This window comes from Canis lupus, chromosome 15, assembly GCF_011100685.1.
Source record: "Canis lupus familiaris isolate Mischka breed German Shepherd chromosome 15, alternate assembly UU_Cfam_GSD_1.0, whole genome shotgun sequence".
Taxonomy (NCBI): domain Eukaryota; kingdom Metazoa; phylum Chordata; class Mammalia; order Carnivora; family Canidae; genus Canis; species Canis lupus.
In genome coordinates, this window is record NC_049236.1 from 51659660 (window position 1) to 51680112 (window position 20453).

Here is a 20453-nt window from a genome sequence, read left to right on the forward strand (position 1 = left end):
GGACAAGAATCATTTGGCTCTGCCAGTGAAGAAATAAGTCCTCTGATAACACCCTTCACACTTGATTGATTATTCAACTTTAGTGGGAATACTTCAGGTGATTGGGAGTTCACCACCTCGGAAACTGACTTCCCGTTTTTTGAGCCTCTCTCATTGTTAAGATGATGTTTGCTGGCTTAGGCCTCCCACCAGTTGATTCCATGGAGCCTGCCTTCTCGAGCAACACAGAAGAAGTCCGTGCTCTCTGCCGTCAGACAGATGGCAGTTCTGTGCAGATCTGGAGACCATTATCAAATTTCATCTCTAGGTTGATTATACCTAATTATTTTTTGTCGCTTCTTCAGGTTAAATTATTCCTCTCTTTTTTTCAGTTCTAATGTTAATTTGATCTGAACTTTTTTTTTTTTATTGTAAGTTTGGCCAATACTGGATAAAGTGATTTAGTTGAATCAGAATGGTGCCATATGCAGTGAGTTCTTTTTTTGGGGGGGTGGGGGGCGGTCTGGACTCTGCTTATCTTAATGAAGACGAGATTTCATCAGTACTTGTATTAGTCTCTTCCCATTTAGACCATGTTGATTTTATGGCCAGACAAAACCAAGGAGAAAGCCTCTACAAAACAACCCTTAAGCCTTTCTTTTTCTCTTTTCCTTTTTCTTCTTTTTACTAGGAACTGTTAAGTTCTTTTTCTCAACATATCTATGTTAAGGAAGTTGAGTTAATTGTTTTCTTCTTTTTTTTAAAAAAAATTATTTATTTGACAGAGAGCACGAGTGAAGAGAAAGGCAGAGACAGTGAGGAGAAGCAGACTCTCCACTAAGCAAGGAGCCGGATGTGGAGCTCCATCCAGGACCCCAGGATCACAACCTGAGCTGAAGGCAGACACTCGACTGACTGAGCCACCCAGGTGGCCCTAATTGCCTTCTAAAAAAAAAACGCCTTTATATATTTACGTTTGGTCTTATTAAGGTTCCATTTTGTTGATTCAGACCTTCCTTAGCCTTTTGAGATCAAAGGAAAATATATACACAACAGACACACACATGGATGCTCTTTTATTGTTAATTGTGAAATCGATTCCAGAGTGATCACATGACTTAGTCTTCTTTCTCCCCCAAGACCTCATTTAATATGACAGGACAGAAATTTGAAAGATGGAGAAAGCCCATAATGAATAAATGTTTGGGAGAAGTGCTGTCAGTTGTTAGGAAATGTCAAAAAGAGATCTGGAAGGTCAAAAATGGGTGAAGATGGTAACTGAGGGAGGAGCCAGAGAAAAGACTACAAAATGAAAGATTAGGGGGCTTACCAAACATATTGTGAAATGTCAGCATGACAGGATAAAGAGAAGATTCTCAAAGGTTTTGGGGAGAGGATGGGTGGGGTTTGGCAGGGAACAGTTCACTAATGAAGACACCACAGTGGGAACTGGGTGCTTGACTGGGGACATGGGGCGTAGTACGCATACCTCCCAAGGTTGTTGCAAGTATTGAAGTAAATAATCTATGTACGGTATTTTCTGGCACATGGTAAGAGCTCTAGGATGTGGGTGCGGTTGTTGCTCCTATCCTGACCATCCCTGCTACTACTGTGATGGTGAAAAAGTGTATTGGGATTAGGATCAGCTTCATAATGGCTAAAATTAACGACTCAGGAAATGACAGATGTTTGTGTGGATGAAGAGAGAGGGGAATCCTCATACACTGTCAGTGGGAATGCAAACTGGTACAACCTTATGGGAAACAGTATGGAGGTTCCTCAAAAAGTTGAAAATAGAGCTACCTATGATCCAGGATTGCACTACTAGGAATTTACCCCAGAGATACAAATTTAGCGATCTGAAGGGGCACCTGCATCCTAATGTTTATACCAGCAGCATCCACAATAGTCAAACTATGGAAGGAGCCCCGATGTCCATCGACAGATGAATGGATAAAGAAGATATGTGTGTGTGTGTGTGTGTGTGTATACATACACACATATATATGTGATGGAATATATATATATATCATATATACACATCATATATATACACACATATATATATGATGGAATACTCAGCCATCAAAAAAAAATGAAATCTTGCCATTTACAACAACATGGATGGAAATAAGTAAATTAGAAAAAGACAGTTATATGAACTCACTCATATGTGGAATTAAAGAAACAAAACAGGATCATAGGGGAAGAGAGGAAAAAAATAAGACAAAATCAGAGAGTAAGACAAACCATAAGAGACTGTAAATCATAGGAAACAAACAGGGTTGCTGGAGGGGAGGGAGGAGGGGAGTGGGGTTACGTGGGTGATGGGCATTAAGGATGGCATGTGATATAATGAGCACTGGATGTCATGTAAGACTATTGAATCACTAACCTCTGTCTCTGAAACCAATAATATATGTTAATTACTTGAATTTCAATTAAAAAATGGTTCAGTTTTATGAGACAGGAAACCCAGTGGCATAAACAAGATAAAAGTGGAGTGAATGAGCTAGAAGCTTGCTTCTAGGCTGTTCCTCTGAAAGCAGGGGGCGAGCCAGTGCCCAGGTGATAGCTCCATGGTCATCAGGTTTGGCTCCTTCTGTCTCCTAGTTGAACATGACTACTCAACCTGCAAGATTGTGTCTTCGCTCCCAGCAAAGAGGAGCGAGCTGCAGTGGCGTTTGGCCTTTGATCATCCTTTAAGGTCATATCCTGGGAGTAGCCTCCAGATTCTAATATACATTTCATTTCCAGAACTTAGTCAACATGATTGCATCTCCATTGCAAGGCCAGCTGGGAAAAGGAGTCTACTCTGCAGCCATATGCCTAGTTAAGAATGACTTCCAAGGAGGAAGGGAAAACAGCTATTGATGTTGGCAGCCAGCATTCCCTTTGTCACAGTATACCTTTACTTACCAATATATTAGGTCCTCAACTTCTGGAATATAAGATTTGCTCCAGCTCTTTGGAATTTAACACAAAGGTCCATTAACATAACTTATATTTTGGTCAAGCTGTGAATTATTACGTGTTAAACTGGGCATTAAACTACAGAAGCTTTTCATATGGCTGACGCACATTGAAATATGCCCTGCTGAAAATACTCAGCTTAACATTACTTTTGGAAAGATCTGCAGATAAGGGAAAAATTGGAAGTTCCTAAGACTGTCATGTGCGGTTGGTAATAGACATTATGCTTCTGGTATGGAGACGATTCATGCAGATTGCTTTGACTGTTAGGTGCAGTTACAGCATTTGGTGTTTGTAACTTGTTATTTGATCTCTCTGCACTGGGAGTGCTAACTCTGCTGTCATTCCTTGGAAATCTACATCTTAGATTTTTCACATTATTCTCTTCTGTTTGGAGGATAGCAGTGGGATCCATGACCTTATTTCTAGATAAGAAATTTCTAGAAAGCCAATTATTGTGAAGTCTCATCTTGCTGGATGATTTTTTCCCCCCTGGTCTTCCTGACCATGTTTATTTCTATTGACCCAAATGCTTGAGATTTATTTTTAGTTGGAACGACTCAGAGATGCCTAAAGGTTAATCTTAAATTCTATAAACTATGCATTGAGACAAAGACATAATTTCAGTTTCTCACACTTAACTTGGAGAGTGCTTTCTCACTTAGGAAACTTTTCAAGAACCTTAACACTTAGCAAATGTTCATGTGATGTTTTCCATTGCTATAACTTTCTCGTTTAATTCACTTTTTCCCTTAATCATTTTTAAAACGCAAGAGAATTTTCACATTTCAGGGATCTGGTTGTTATTCCTTCTTGTCCTTGGAGCATAACATAGCTTTTAAACAAACTAGGACAGAATTAGCCATATTAAATAGGAAAGAAAGTTAAGTGGCACAAATGGGCGGCTCTTTGAAATATAACAAAATGAGTGAATTCTATGAGTTACTATCATTTTTTTATTTTATTTATTTATTTTTTACTATCATTTTTAAAATTCAGACATTATACAACTGCCAGGGTATAGCTTTGAAAAATCTGTTAGGATGTACTTTGTACTTTTGCATACACTGAAATAGTAATAGTTAAGAAAAAAGTTTTTGGTACATATTAAATTAATGCCTTAATTTGGTTTTGTGGCCAGAGTCAGGACCAGGAGTCAGAGAACCTGCGTCCGGCAGTTTACTAGTGATGTGATTTGGGACAAATCATTTGACTTTTGAGCATTTCATTACAAGAAGCAAAATAAGGCTAATGTCTGTCTTACCAGCCTCATAGCAAGAATGTAATAAAACACTGGTTGTAAAGTGTTTTGAAAATGATTAAGGGTCAGGAAATGTAAGATCATGTTATGAAAGAGTCATTGCTGAGACTAGAAGCAAATCTTTAATAAGAAACAGAAAACACTGCTTTTCAAAATACATTGTTTTTTTAATACACATATTGAAGCCTTTGCTATTAAATGTATAATGAAGACTAAATGTTTTGACTTTCTGTGTTTTATCCTTACCCAAGAGAAAAATCGGCTGATTAGATTGATGATTATTTTGTTGCTTGGCTAGTGTAATATAAATTTTCTTAGAAATGATCATTTTTTCCCTTTATTCCATAGAACTAGCAAAATGTGATTCTTTTAACTAGATTATAAGATTTGTTTCTACAAAAAGGCTTTTTTTTTTTTTTAAACAAATGAAATTTAGGATATATGAGAAATAATCCTTGACTTTTTGCCTCCTCATCCCTTTTGCCACTGGCACATGCCATTGTCAAGGATGGATGCATTCACTTAAATCTCAGCTTGTTTTTCCAGAGTGACCAGCCTTGCTGAGTAGTAACAGAGGTTATGGTTCAGGGGCCCATGTGGGAGGAGAAGACAGGGTTGGCTAGGTGCAAACTGTAGGTTTGTAGAGCCAGTGCCAGGGGACCCTGGTGGGAGGACAAAGACAACTTAGGTATATTTTGTGTTGATAAATATTTGTAAATAAACTATACTAGTCTGTAATGAACTCCAAAACTGTAATTTCAGTCTTTAACTACAATGGGAGTAAACACACGGTGCATCATTTGAATTAGGATTTGAAAGCATATTATGTACTGAAGGGGAAAAGAATAATGTTCTGTTTCTCAGTATTCAAGTTCTTTTTTTTTTTTTAAGATTTTATTTATTCATGAGAGACACAGAGAGAGAGAGAGGCAGAGACACAGGCAGAGGGAGAAGCAGGCTCCATGCAGGGAGCCCAACATGGGACTCGATCCCGGGTCTCCAGGATCACACCCTGGGCTGCAGGTGGTGCCAAACCACTGCGCCACCGGGGCTGCCCCTCAAGTTCTTGTTCTGTTTGGAGAATAAGTCTTGAGCTCATGACCTGGTAATGGTACGAGATAGTACTGCAGTTTTATCACCCAGCTAAAATGTGTCATACCCCTAAAATGAGTTGAGCGATAAAATTGTAAGAATTCAGAAAAAGGGAGCCAATTTGAGATGAGAATGGTAAGCAGGGGGCTCATGAAATAAGCAGGTAAGGACTTAAGAGGAAGGAGAGACAACCTGGAAGCAAATAGGGCATGCTTGGGATGTCAGGAGGAGTGCCTGGCCAGAGCATGGGGCATGTTTTGTGGTGTTAGACATAAGTCTTCTAGATAAGTCGTAGCAGATTTTGATAGCTTGAATTCTTGCCTGGGAATTAAACTATTTCATGAAGCAGAGGGAAAGTGTTAGAAATAGAAAATGGTACTAAAGAAATAACAACTTATGTATAATTGGGATGTGAAGAAGAAAAACAGAATAGTGCAATGGTACTCATATTTATTTATTTTTTAAAAAGATTTTACTATATATATAGAGAGAGAGCACAGGGGGAAGGGCAGAGGGAGAGGGAGAGAATGTCAAGCAGACTTCTCCCTGAGCACGGAACATGACAAGGGGCTCAGTGACCTTGAGATCATGACCTACCTGAGCTGAAACCAAGAGTCACACATTTTAATGGACTGTGCCACCTAGGTGCCCCAGTGGTACTAATATTTAAAATCCAAGAAGTTTCAGAAAAGAAGACCTGAATGTATAAATTGAAAGAGCCCATCAAGTACCTGACAAATTAACCCAAAATGATCAACCCCGAGATAGAGTCTAGGTGAAGTCTTAGACTTCAGAGAAAAGGAAACAACATTCCCAAGGACTGCTTGCAAAAAGATTAAATAGTATAAAAGGGCAAAACAAATTTGGCCATCATCACACTTCTCACAGTGACTTCCAAAGCAGGTCACAGTGGAGCTGTTATCTTCAGAAGGTCTTATGGAAACTATTACTGTGCAGTTGTGTCCAGCCAGGCAGTCCTTCAAGTATGAAGGTAGACAAGCAGCTTTATGCATATACAACTTCAGGGAAAAATGTATCTTTGAGCTGTTGTTGAGGAACCTATTAAGAGGCTGAACCTCATGTCAGCAAGTGTGACTAGAGAAATGGCAGCAAGGTGACTGAGCCTGAGCACCTCATATTTTGTTGGCAGACCTAAGACTCAGATCTTAGGAAGGGGCAGGGATGGGAGAATGAAAACCCTCCCCATAATTGTAATTGGGAGCTCTTGGAGATGGTTTTCTGTCTCAGGGTGTCTCTTAGAAGTCGTTGTAGAGACAGAGTTTGGTGTACAGGATATTTATGAAGGATTAACACCTGTGGAAGAGTCGGGCAGAGGAAGAGGTCAAATTGCAGTATAGGTCTGTACCGCTGAGCCAGCCCCACAGGGAACTTTAGAGTGTTTATGGCCTATCAGGGCTGTCGAGTGGTGGGCACAAATGGTTGGGCTGTTACACCCTTGTCTTTGTCAGTCATTGGATGTGGACTGCTCTTTGAAGGGCATGTTTTTGGATGGGTGGCTATCTATGTCCGAGGCATGCCCTAAAGGAACTCCCTGCCCAAGGCTGTCTGCCCACAGCCGTGTGGGTAGCACATGTCCATGTCCACCTTGTTTGCTTTTTCTTTAGTAGGAGGATTACGGTCAAAGTAATCATTTAGAAGATGAATTTCTTCTCATTGGTGATGGTAGCCACTCCCTTACCAGACCAGTTCTAAAAGTGATTTCTGCCTAGATGCTAGGACTGGCTGTAACCTAGAATCTGGCTGCAGTTAATAATGCCTTCAGAACCTGTAGAATGAGGGGTGCCTTGGCGGCTCAGTCAGTTGGGCTCCTGACTTCAGCTCAGGTCATGATCTCAGGGTCCTGGGATCGAGTCCTGAATCGGGCTTCCTGCTCAGCTGGGTGTCTGCTTCTTCCTCTCCCTCTGCCCCCTCCCTCTGCTTATGCTCTCTCTCTCTCTCAAATAAATAAATAAATAAATAAATAAATAAATAAATAAATAAATAAAATCTTTTAAAAAAACCTAAAACATGTAGAATGGATTCTGTCATTGGCAACTCAGAACCTGACACATGAGTAGAATGGATTGTGGGGAAAACAGCCTAGAGTCTGGGGGAGCACTTAAAAGACCACTGTGTAGTCCAAGTGGGAACTAGTGAAGGCCCAAACTACAAGAAACTTAGTTGAACATAAGAATGGATTTAAGGAGAGTCTGAAAGAGGGAATGCATCACACTTAAGGTCTTTAGAATAAAGAAATGGGGGATCCCTGGGTGGCTCACTGGTTTAGCGCCTGCCTTCAGCCCAGGGCGTGATCCTCGAGTCCCAGGACTCATCGGGCTCTTTGCATGGAACCTGCTTCTCCCTCTGCCTGTGTCTCTGGCTCTCTCTCTCTGTGATAAAATCTTAAATAATAAAAAAAAAGAATAAGGAAATGGTTGGTTAAATCAGATATCATTCATCCTTACCTCTGGGGAATGGATTTGGGTGTGACATAGGGATGGTTGGGTGTATGTAATAGGTAGATGTGCTTTTCAATTTATACCCTACTGTATGTTATGCTTATTATATGCTAATAATACTTTAATGGTTTAAAAACTCTAAAAAATAAAAATAAAAAAATTTAAAAAGCTCTAAGCTTTGAGCCAGGAAGATTAGAAACATTGTAGTGTTCAGTTATCAAAGTTTGCTTTGTATATTGTGCGTGAATTTGAGCATATTTTTTTTCTAATTCGAGAAGTCACAATAAGGCAAATGAAGGAAGGCTGTGATGACTGGCAATGTAAAGTTAGAAAACTAGGTACATGTTCTATCTGAATCCTCAGTGCAGAACTTACAAAGCACAATTACTGAGTTTCTGCTGTGTACCAGGCAATGTGCTAGGTTCCTTAAATGTTTCCTTCTCACATCTGTATTGTAGATAATATCATCCACTAAATAGATTCCCAGTGGAGAGTGATTGATGATACGTCTCATTGGCTTCCTCGAGTTGAGGAAATGTTATTTAATGTTTGCTTTAGATGGCCTCTTTTAGTAGAATCAGATCTATAAATACAGAGAACAAACTGATGTTTGCCAAAGCGGTAGGAAAATGAGTTAAAGGGGAGTGGGAGATACAGGGTTCCAGTTATGGAATGAATAAGTCAGAGCATAGGGAATACAATCAGTTATTCGAGTGATGTAACGGGACAGGTGGTAGCTACACTTGAGATAAACACAGCATAATGTATACATTTTGTCAAATCACTATATGTTGTACACCTGAAACTAATGTAACATTGTGTATCAAGTATACTAAAAAAAAGAGGCCTCTTTTCATAAGTCCAAAAGATGGTGCATTTTATCTGTATAGAACTCTGCCACCTATAATGCTTTTTAAACTATTAATAATATATCTTAAAAATTAAAATAGATTAACTATGGGCGAATTTGCAGATCAGAAATAAACATCACTCCACAATTAAAAACTAATTTTAATATTTAGATTTTAATTCAGTGGTTCTCAACCCTCGTCATATTACAGAATCACCTGGGGAGTTTTTTAGGGTGTTTGTTTGTTTTTTAACACTGATGTTACTGGCCTCACCTTGAACTAATTATAATTAAATCAGAATATGGGCAACCCGAGTTGAAACTGCTGCATCGGATTGCTTTTGTAATAGATCAACAGCTGCTTTTATGGTGCCCTTGTTTTGCTCTTGCTTAACTGGAATATGATCTGTCAGGAAGGAGATGACAATGTTCATTTTGAAGAAGGCTGAATTTTCATTTTAAAATGAAAGCACATCTGATGATGTGAAAGGGCATGAAAACATATCTCGAAGTTAAGATTTTGATACCGGACTCTCGGTTGTCAAAGAATATATGTGAAACAGCCCAAATTAGAATCAGACTTTGTGTGATTTTTTCTTAATCTTTATCCTGTGCTTCTCTGTCATTCCCATCTGCCTTTGATCTTGAGGTCTATCCAAGACTCCTATAGGAGTCATAGAGCACTGGCTTTTAAATCCAAGAGGATGAACATCTAGGGATACTTTGAATGAAGCCTGTTCAAGGGATATGCAGGCACCTATAATTTAAAGAGAATCAATTTCAGATTCTTAGACCTTGAAAGTAATCAGTCCTGAAATTGACCTGCCTCAGAAAATATTTGTGGCCCAGGATGTCTGCTGGTTCTCCTTTCTTACCTCCCCTTTCAGAATATCTGTCTTTAAAGGAAAGGCACACCTCACGCTTGCCCTAATCATCAAGGTGCCAAGCAGAGGGATAATGAAAATATTGGTGTGTCTGCTGAGAAAGGGAAAATGGAAAATGGTCCTTTTGCAAATAAGTTTCCTATTCTTTACTGTCCATAAAATTGAGAAAAGACTTATGGAGTGGTCAGTTGATAAGTTATTAAATATCACACCCATGGATGCATATTACTACTCTCTGCTAGAAAAATCTTCTATTTCTGTCTACCTGTTTATGTGAACCCATATTCTCAGTGTGTACATCTGAAAGAACTAAATATAATAGATTTCATGTGGACTCTTGTCTCGTTCCAGTAATAAGTAATAATCTACAAAGAATGAACTAATGAGAGGGGAAGTCCCCTCCATGTCATTAAGATACACGTTTCCAGTAAAATTTTGAATAATTGTATTGAATAATGAATAATTGAATAATTATATTGAATAATTGTATTATTTTTTTGGGTCACTTTTGTCCTCATAATAGTAATTGTATTGAACTCAATTTAGAAGAAACTTTAACCCTGAATTTTATGGTTAAATACCTAAATCTCCATTTGTTTACAGATTTTTGTTGCAGAGAGGTAAGATGGTCTTAGGCATAAAAGTATATAGTAAGACAATACTGTAGGGAAAGTAAAATGGAAAGATGAAATCAAAGAGAAAGGGAAATCATGCACCATTTCCAACTTTTGAAAAGTTTATTCATTTATTTTTCAAATGGATGTTGATATGTAAAAACTGCTGATGGAATTTAGACTAGAATAGATATTTAAAAAATGATGTAATAGTTTTATTTAAAACTCTGTATTTACAATATACAAGAAATTACATTCTTTGCAACCATTTCAAATTACGGTGTGAAATTTTGAATGTTGACTCTAAAATGGTGTGGAGTACATAGTTTTTCTGAATCCTTTTTGGGATTTTGCAAACACAAACATGAAGAACCGTAGGCCAGGCCTGTTGTGCGTGATGAGGGGTGATGAGGAAGACATGCTGATTTATTTTATTCCCTGGTTAAAATACCTGGAAAGATGATATGACTGGATGTTTTTTTAAGCCTCTCAGCAATATTTTAACAAGAAAAACACAATTGCCAAACTGTAATAGGGTGTCCAAAAATGCACTCTTCTGAGATCACTTAACTCCTTCTTCCCTGAGCCTTTAGGCCATTTGTGACCTGTCCATCTTCTGCCTTCCTCTTGCTTTTGAAGAATCTCTTTTAGAGGTGTTATTTAGATATGCAGGCCGTTTGTGTTATCAGGAGATGTTAATGGGTTTTGTTTTTCTAAAGAAAAACTTTATTTTTTTTTTTTTTTGCATTTTTCGTAGTTGACACACAATATTACATTAGTTTCAGGCCTACAACATTGTGATTCTACAAGTGTAGCTACCATCAGTTAATGGGGTTTTAACTTACCAGTTTGTCACATACAGATGGCTTCACGTTCTAATTTTCATTTTTTATCTGCTGGTTTTAGTTTATCAAAGAGTCTAGAGAGATTGGGAATGCATAAGGAAGTAGTTGGAGCCCTGGAGAAAGAGTCTGGATATACTGTGGTCTAATTTTGGCTCTATTGCTAGCAAGCTGCTTGAATTTAGTTACTTTGCAGACTGTCCTGTTAGCCTAAGGGCGAGGCAGGGGTGGTGGTGGTGGGGTGGTGGTGGGGGGGGGCGGTAGGGGTGGTGGTGGTGGAATTTGCCTTTCTTGTTGCCTTTGGCAGAGCACATTTGTGTACTTACTAGAGAATATCGTAGGATTGAGCTACAAAAGCTTATTTCTTTTGGTTCTAGGTCTCTACGCTGAGTAGAATAGGAGTTCTATTCTATCATTTTTGGGTTGACAATTTTGAAAAGATATAACCAGAAAATACCAAATGAGTAAACTGAAGATTGAAATAGGCAGAAGGCATGTGGTTTGCTTTTTTATATTTTGTGAGCAGATCATGTATTGGGGAAACAGTATAGATAGTCTTGTTTTCTTATATTTATCCTCAATTCCTGTACTGATGTTTCAGAAGCTGTCATAAAGCTATTTAATAATACAACACTTGTAAAATTGGTCTCCATTCAAACATGTCTTCCTGCTTAGAGGTGGCTTCTGTTCACCCACTTCCCAACTGGTCGGTAACTCTGGTCTTTGTGTTGGCTGTTGAAGATTAGAACATTGACAAAGAGTGATTATTGATGCTTCAAAAGAGGGTGATTTAAATATCAAAATATTAAGAGATGCCCTTGTAAAAATGACTATGGCCGTTAAATAGTCCTAGGTAAAAATTACCTGCATGTGACTCCTATGTCCTATTATGCTAGTATTGGTCAAGAATTGTGCTAAAAAGGGCAGCCCTGGTGGCGCAGTGGTTTAGCGCCGCCTGCAGCCTGGGGTGTGATCCTGGAGACCCGGGATCGAGTCCCACATCAGGCTTCCTGCATAGAGCCTGCTTCTCTCTCTGCCTGTGTCTCTGCCTCTCTCTCGCTCTCTCTGAATGAATAAATAAATAAATCTTAAAAAAAAAAAAGAATTGTGCTAAAAATTCTCAACTCTTGACTCATTCTTTGTTGCTGCTGAGACTTAGGGTATGGTTGGGATTTATAAGAACATTTTTAAAATATAAAATGCTTATTTTCATAACTGAGTTTTGTTTTTTAAGATGTCAAGTCCCAGATAAGTCTCTTTTTTTCTCTTGCTCTTACTGTTGTGGATTTTAAGGGATTTCCTTTGAGGAGCTTCCTCTCCTGGTTCCGTACAAATTTTTCCTCAAATACGGCACAGCACAGGCTTTGGAAGCATAAATGTGGGTTTGAATTCTGGCTCAGCCTTTGGCTGGGGGCAGCCTTGGCCCAATAAATTTGTGCAAGCTTTAATTTCCTCCTCTGTAAAACAAGACTAATGGTACCTTTCTCAGTATTATTGAGAAGGTTTACTGGCAGCATACACATAAAGCACTTAGTGTGGGGCCTGCACAATAGCCAATGCTCCGTGATAGGACCAGAGGCTGTCATTAATTATTTGCCATGTTACTCTGGCATCTCAGTTGCTTTGCACTTGACATTTGTCTCAGCTGAGATGAGAATTGCTTCTTAATGATGTGAAACAAATCAAGAATGCGCAGTGATGGAAGTAGGAGGGCATGTTTCTGTTTTCAAAGTGAAAATACAGTAGTTTTTTATTTTAAAGGTTATAATCATAATAGCTTATTTTTGAGTGCTTTCTTTGTGCTGGATACTCTTTAAAGCCCTCTACAAATGGAAGCTCATTTAATTCTTTGACTAAAACTGTGAGCTAGATACTATTAAGATGGGTACCCATCACTAGGCCCATTTTGTAGTAGGAAATCAAAGTGACTATTTACTTAGGCCCAACTGAATAGTGTAATGCCTGTTGTTAAAAAATTTTTCTGAGGCACCTGGGTGGCTCAGTGGTTGAGCATCTGCCTTTGGCTCAGGGTGTGATCCTGCGGGTCCTGGGATCGAGTCCGCATCAGGCTCCCTGTGTCTCTCATGAATAAATAAATAACATCTTAAAAAATTTTTTTTCCTTAGGAAATACTATATAAAGAAGAAAATTAAAGCCACCATTTAAAAAAATAGCTTTATTTAGATATGATTCACAGTTCACACAGTCCCATGTAAACGTACCTGTTAAGTTGTATAGTTCACTGGTTTTAGTATACTGGTAGTTGTGCAACCATTGCCACAATCCAATTTTAGACCATTTTCATCACCCCAAAAAGAAACCTCATTCCCACTACCAGCCACTTCCTGTTACCTCCACTCTAGTCCTTAGCAAGCACTACCCTATTTTCTGTTTCTTTGGATTTGCTCATTCTGAATATTTCATAAGAATGGGATCATACAACACACAGCCTTCTGTGACTGGCCTGTTTCATTTAGCATAATGTTTTTGAGGTTCACTCACATTGGTAGTATGTATCAACACTTTGTTACTTTGTATGACCAACTAATATGCCCTTGTATGGATACTGACTTCTGTACATTTGGGGTGGTTCCAGTTTTTTGGCTATTATGAGTAATGCTGCTGTGAAGATTGGTGTGGACATATGTTTTCAATTCTGTTGGGTTATTTATCTAAGAGTAGCATTGCTGGTTCATATGTACTCTGTGTAACATTTTGAGGCCCTGTTAAACTGTTTGCCAAAGTGTTTGCACCACTTTACATTCCCACCAGCAAAGTAGGGGAAGGTTACAGTGTCTCTACATCTTTACCAGCACTTAATTACTAGACATTTTGATTCTAGCCATGCTAGGTGTGATGTGAAGTGATACCTCATTGTGGTTTGGATTTGTATTTCTTTAATGACAGGTCATGTTGAGCATCTTTTCATGTGCTTAAGGGCTGTTTGTGTATTTTCTTTGGAGAAATACCCAAACCCTTTGCCCATTTTTAATTGGATTAATTGTAACTTTATTGTTTAGTTGCGCAGTTGACCCTTGAACAACTTGGGTTTGAACTGCATAGGCCTAATCACGCATGAATTTTTTTTCAGTAAACTCAGTACAGTATTGTAAATGTGTTTTCCTTATGATTTTCTTCGCGATATTTTCTTTTCCCTAGCTTACTTTTTTTGGCGAGACTATAGTATAATACATATAACATATAAAACATATGCTAATCAACTGTTTATGTTATTGGCGAGGTCAACAGTAGGCTCTTAGTAGTTAAGTTTTTGGGGAGTCAAAAATTATATATAGGTTTTCAAGTGTCAGCCATATACTGTAAAGTTTGAACTTTTTTTCCATTAACAGTGCATATTCTTTTTACTGCATATTTTTGAATGGGATTATTTGACATGTACAATTTTGTATTTTATTTTTTCTTTCTTTTTCCAGTCTTACTGAGAAATAACTGACATATACCACTGTATATGTAAGTTTAAGGTATACAGCATGATGGTTTGACTTACCTATGTTGCGATTACTGCAGTAGGTTTAGTTAGCATCCGTCGTTTCATACATACAATAAAAAGAAAAAGCAAAAAAAAGAAGAACTTTTTTCCCCCTTGTGATGAGAATAACTTTTAAGATTTATACTCTTAACAACTTTCCTATATCTATACAGCAGTGTTGGCTCTAGTTATTTACTGTATGTTACACGCCCAGTAGTAACTGGAAGTTTGTATCTTCTAAACACCTTTCTCCAATCCTCTCCACCTCTGGTAACCACAAATCTGATCCCTTTTTTTTCTAGGAGTTTGGTTTATTTTTCTGTTTGTTTTAGATTCCACATATAAGTGACATCATACGGTACTGGTCTTTCTCTCTCTGACTTATTTCACTTAACATTGTACCCTCCAGCTCCATTCATTTTGTCACAAATGGCAAGATTTCCTTGGGCTTTTGTTTTTTTTAAGGCTGACTCATATTCCATTTGTGTGTGTGTGTGTGTGTGTGTGTGTGTGTGTCACTTCTTTATTCATTTATCCATCAGTGGACACTTAGGTTGTTTTCATGTCTTGGCTATTGTAAGTAATGCTACTATGAACGTGGGGGTGCAGGTATCTTTTTGAGTTAGTGTAATTTGATTTTAACTTTAATATATTGTGGCCATCTTTTCATGTCTGTATCTAATTACATCACTTGTAATGACTGTTTTGTAGTTCGTTATATGAATGTTCCATAATGTCTCATATTTTATATATGGGTTTTATTTGAAAGGAAAGAAAAAAAAACTGACATTGCATCTGCATCTTTGAACACTTGTGTGGTCATTTCTTGAGGATACTTTCCTCACTAGAACAGGAATTCCTGGGTCAAGAGATGGGCAGGTTTTAAAGACTTTGAAAAATATTCCCTAATTGCCCTCCAGAAACATGGTTCCAGTTTATACTCTCTTGCCAGTGACTTTGGACTGCCGGTTTCCCCACAACCTTCCCAACACTAAGTATCAGCATTTTTGTTGATTTTTAATCTGAGGGCCCCAATTGATATTCTGTACTTCTTTAAATTGGCATTCATTTATTAATGAAGTTGGTTGAAGTCTTTGTTTCCTGCCATTGTTCCCTGAGCCTGGAGATTTCCTCCTGTGCCTCTTCCAGATAGCTCTTTGCCTGGGCACCCCTGATATAAGAAGCTTTCCCAACCCCTTCCCCTGCCCACACAGACCCAAACATATTTTCTTATTCTCATTTGCACGGTTCCTTCCCAAGGCCCTGGGAGGGATCCGAGGAATGTGTTGACCTCGTGACATTTTTTAATACATTTTCAAAAGTAAGATATATTGTGAATTTTTTTCTTCCTGGAACACTCCCTGCTCTCCCAATAACTTTCAAAACCCCATAAATGCTGGATATCCCTCCCTGGGACAGGTTACATATTCATTACAAAGTTAAGCTGAATGGCACCCATGAAGTTTAGTGCTTCATTAGTTTTTTTTAGCATTTGCAAAGGAACTTTTGTTCATCTGTGGCTTGGTTCCTCGTAGGCTCATGAAAAATATGGTAGCAGCCAAAGAAATACACTTTGAAGGTTTTTAACAGTTAAGATTAATTTTGTGGGTGGTATGTGTGTTTATGCAATCATGTGTTCCCAAACCTTTTTAACCAGAAGTCAGAAATCTATTTTGGTACATTACTGATTTCCTGTGATAACCCAGTCAAATTACTCATTGTCCGTATAGCCTCTTTCTTAAATCACTCTGATTCACCTCTTTTAAAGCCTTTACACTGAGGAGGAGTCTTTTAGAACTCTATTTTTTTTAATGTCTTGAAAATTTGCCTGGTTTGAGTGATGGGGCTTCAGTGTGATTAACTTTACTAGTTTTCCACATTTCCTAATCTTACTCTGCATGTGTATTTAATAATAGGGTGAAAAAAAACCAATAAACTGTTAAATGGAAAATTTCTGACTTGCTCCCAGTGAGACCTGAGACCTGGAGCATGGCTTTCACTTGACTCTAGTCTGGTTTGTGTTTAGAAGTGAGGTTGGTCAGCAGGTGTTTCAGCTCTCACAGGTTCTCTAGAACATGCTGTGCACTGTGAGTGGAGGATTGAGCCCTTAAACATTAGAATCTCTCTTTTGGTTAGATACCTGTGTTGGATCCTGCTGAGTATTAGAAGACAGTGTTTGGAGGATGACAGAGAACTACAGCAGCCAGGGGTAAGGGGGGATGTTCAGGAGCTGAGCCAAAGAGAAAATAGAATCGGAAGAAGCTGAGCCCATGTGGAAGTCTGTGAAAATAGGAAGCAGATACAATTAGCTGAGAAACTGTTAATGGAATAGAAAGGTTTGAAAACATAGTGAAGAAATCCATTTTTGTTTCAACATTAGATCATTCTGGAGAGAAAAATGTATGTAACAAGTGCAGTGTTGCAGGGTCAGGGTGTAGACTGACGAGACTTTAGCATGACACGTGGAAAGGGAAAATCAGGTAAATTATTAAGAAATTTCCTAATGATTAAAGTCATATCTGGCAGTTTCAAAAAATTATAATAGGCTTTGGTGTATGTTAGCATATGTTTACTTGCAAAAATCAATAGCCTCTCTTGGTGCTCAGACTCTATTTTCAGTGTTCCTAGGATATATCAGAGCCAGCTTTCAGCTTTCAGATGGAAGCTGTGACTCCAGGAACATTAATTAGCTACTTGCTGATCAGGCCTCCTTACTCTTGTTTGCTCCATTCCGAGGCAGGCACCTGGAAATCCTAGTGTTGAGGCTGGTACAGATCTCAAGAGACTTTAACCTGTGGTTTGTGTGTTGTAGTTTAAACTTTTGAACACCTTTCTTATTATTTCCTCTGATTGGTCTTTAGTTTCTATGTGTAATACTCTTTCCCCTGCTTTCCTGGGGGAGGGGGGGATTCTATATGTAAGGGACCTGTTAAATTGGTGATATGGTCAGGCAGCCTTAGGAAAAGGTGAAATGTGTGCTGGTAAGCCAGAGAGGTGAGTGGTGGCTGTGTGGGATACTTTTTGTCCTTTGCTGAAAGATTTGGTAGGGAAAGTTCTCTGGGATTTCGACAGCAGTTGTTCTGAAATCTTATGTAAATATTGTCTCTTTGAGTTGCTTACTTGGGGCGGAGCTTTCAGTGAAAGTTGCTGAAGTGATAGAAGCTGTGATAGAAAATTGTTTAGTGGCATGGCATACTTGTTTATGAGGTTAAAGACTTTGTACTCGATTTGCATACTTAGGTCTCTCACTTTTTGCTCTTGCCACAGAGATTGTGAAGTTTTACTCAAACTTCAGGTGACATGAATGCCATAGAAGGAGAAGAGCTGAGATAAAAGTATGCAGATGCTTTAAATTGCTATGGAAGAAGTTTGACTATTGGTACCTGTCCAGCTCTATTGGCCAACACATTTAGAATATGGAAATGAGTAATTTTAAACTTTAATGCTCGGCTTGCATAGGAGGGGAACAACAGGCAAGTATAATTTTAAAGCAGGTACATGAATTTAGTACATGTATAATTTGGCCAGTTTCCTTTGGCAGGGACAGAGGGAAAGAGGCTCCATTAGTCAGTAGGGTAAATCGCTGTTCTTGCGTCAGAAGTAAGGGGCTTATCAGGCTTTAAGACGCAAGTTCACTGTGAGTCTGTAGGAAGATGGCCTGTTGGCTCCTTAAGCACTTTTTCTGAAGAACCTGCTGTACTGAGAATCTGTTATGTGTGAGAAATAGGACTCAGTGTGGTGGACAAATAGGGAAGTTTGGCCTTCCTCGATCACAGGGAGTTTACACATTTCTGCATGTGAAAACAAAACCACCAGGGCAAAGCCCAGTCCGACAATGCCAAGCGAACGATGCACACAGACGTCATTCGCTCAGGGGAAGGTCTGGTCAGGAATTCACCACATGGGGGCCTTTGATGTGAACTCGTGGGAGGACAGCCAGGGCCTGTTTCCTCATCTGGGCTAACTTTGGGGGCTACGGGGTCCCTGGAGGCCTTGAACATGCACAGTCCCATCTGCCTTGGTTGCCACATTTGCTTAAGGCTTGGAGGGATGATTCAGATATTAAAATAAACCCAACAGTGAAGAGTGGATGTTCAGTTTGCATCCATCTTAAAAATAGACAACTAGCCTTTAAATATTTGTCACACTTCAGTTGGGAAACCAAGAAGGCCCTAGATCCATGGTGCCGTTCACCCCCCTCTGCCAGGGGCGTTTGGTGGGGGAGAGTTTGAGAAGCAGTGCTGAGAGAATAGGAAGGACCTGCTCCTGCAGCCTCGTCTCCTTTCCCCAGTGACTCAGTTGGGTGATAGAGGCCTCCGGTGGGCTAGGGTTCTTGAGTGGGATAGATTCAAAATTAAATGCAAAGAATTTGGCGCTGCTTGAAGTATTTTGTCTTCAGGGTGAGTTAGCGATCAGCATTGTGGAACCTTCTGCTATGTGACCTGATCAGAGGGGAGGCTGGGGGTGGGGGTGGGGAGTGAAAGGATTCACTCAAGACAGAACAAAGGAGATAGAAATGCATGGAATACACTGCAGGGGAGCAGCAAGGAGGACAGCAGATGAGAAACTGTATGCGGTGAGGTTGGGGGTATTGCTATAGTTCAGGCAGGGGAGTGAGGAGCTATGGGAACATATGGAATTTTACTTTTTGGGTACCTGTGCCTGGTTGTAAGTCACCCATTGGTCAGTAGGGTCTATGGCTATTTTGAGGTGGGTCGCCTGATGGGCCTGCTTGCATTGGTCACTGTGAGCCCTCTTACCTCACTCAGCTTTCTGCTGTTCAAGTCTGTTGCCCAAAAGCAGTCTCCATACCTTCTGCTTTTTCAGGAGTTTGGGTCTGGCGTTGAAAATAGAGCCCCACAGGTCTAGAGCAGGTGTTCAGGGTATATATACTGAGGGGTGGCGCAGGAAGGGTGAGGTGACTTGGCTTTGTGCGTAGGACTTTAGAGGGAGAAGGCAGTAATGGAGAGCCCACATGGGGGAGCTGCATTGCCCACAGGTTGGAGATGCACAGACTTCAGCCACCTTGAACCATGTAATCTTGGGCCTTTTTTCCTTCAGATACTGAAAGGGGACAATGCCTCCTTTTCTAGGGTAGTTGCAAGGCTGGAGGTGTAGCGTGTGTCAGGTAAATATATATTAGGGACTCAGCTAATGGTGGTGGTGTCTGTGTTGAGGATAACAGTGCTCATATCATTGGGAGGGTAGAGGGTGGCTGTTTCTCCAGGGAAAATTCTGGGCCTTTGTCTAGGCAGGACTCTCTCAATATACATATCCACTCTTGATGTTCTAGTTAGGAATTAGATAGGCTCTGTTACAATTGCTAGATCCACTGCGTATCCTTCAAAAAAGGGGATGTGTGGTATTAAAATACAGGTAGACCATAGTTTAGATACAATAAATTTCTCAAGACTGTTCTTTTAAAAAAATTATTTGTGATAAAATATATGTAATATAAAAATCGCCATTAGCCGGTCACATCACCGGGCTACCGTCACCAGCATCAGTCCACAGGACTCTCTTCATCATTCCCCCTCCCCAGCCCCTGACAGCCACTTTCTGCCATTATACATACTCCTCTAAGCACCTCATGTAAGTGGAGTCATGCAGTTATTTGTCCTTTGGGGACTGACTTATTTCACTTAGCGTAATGTCCTCAGGGTTCATCCATGTTGCAGCATGCGTTCCTTGTTGTTTTTACTGTTCCTTGTCTTTTATTTCGTACTCTTATTATTTATTTATTTATTTATTTATTTATTTATTTATTTATTTATTTATTTATTTATTTATTTCTCTTATTACGAAAGGAAATACACGTTTATTTTAGTCTTTCAACAGTATAGGGAAGAAAAACATCCTGTATTTCTCCTACCTGACACAGCTTTTGCTATATTTCGGTATGTGCTTCTGCTAAGGCTGCCTCTGCAAGCAGAATGGTCTGGAGTAAATCCCACATGTACTGGGGCCTCTGGCCTCCCTGGATGTAAGGGGGGCTGTTGCATGGAAATT

The 20453-nt window shown here is 39.4% G+C and overlaps 1 protein-coding gene across 3 annotated transcripts in view; it reads left to right on the forward strand.

Moving 5' to 3' along the window:
* Nucleotides 1-20453, forward strand: part of TMEM131L (transmembrane 131 like) — a 161226-nt gene that overhangs the window by 34548 nt on the left and 106225 nt on the right. The window lies entirely within an intron of this gene.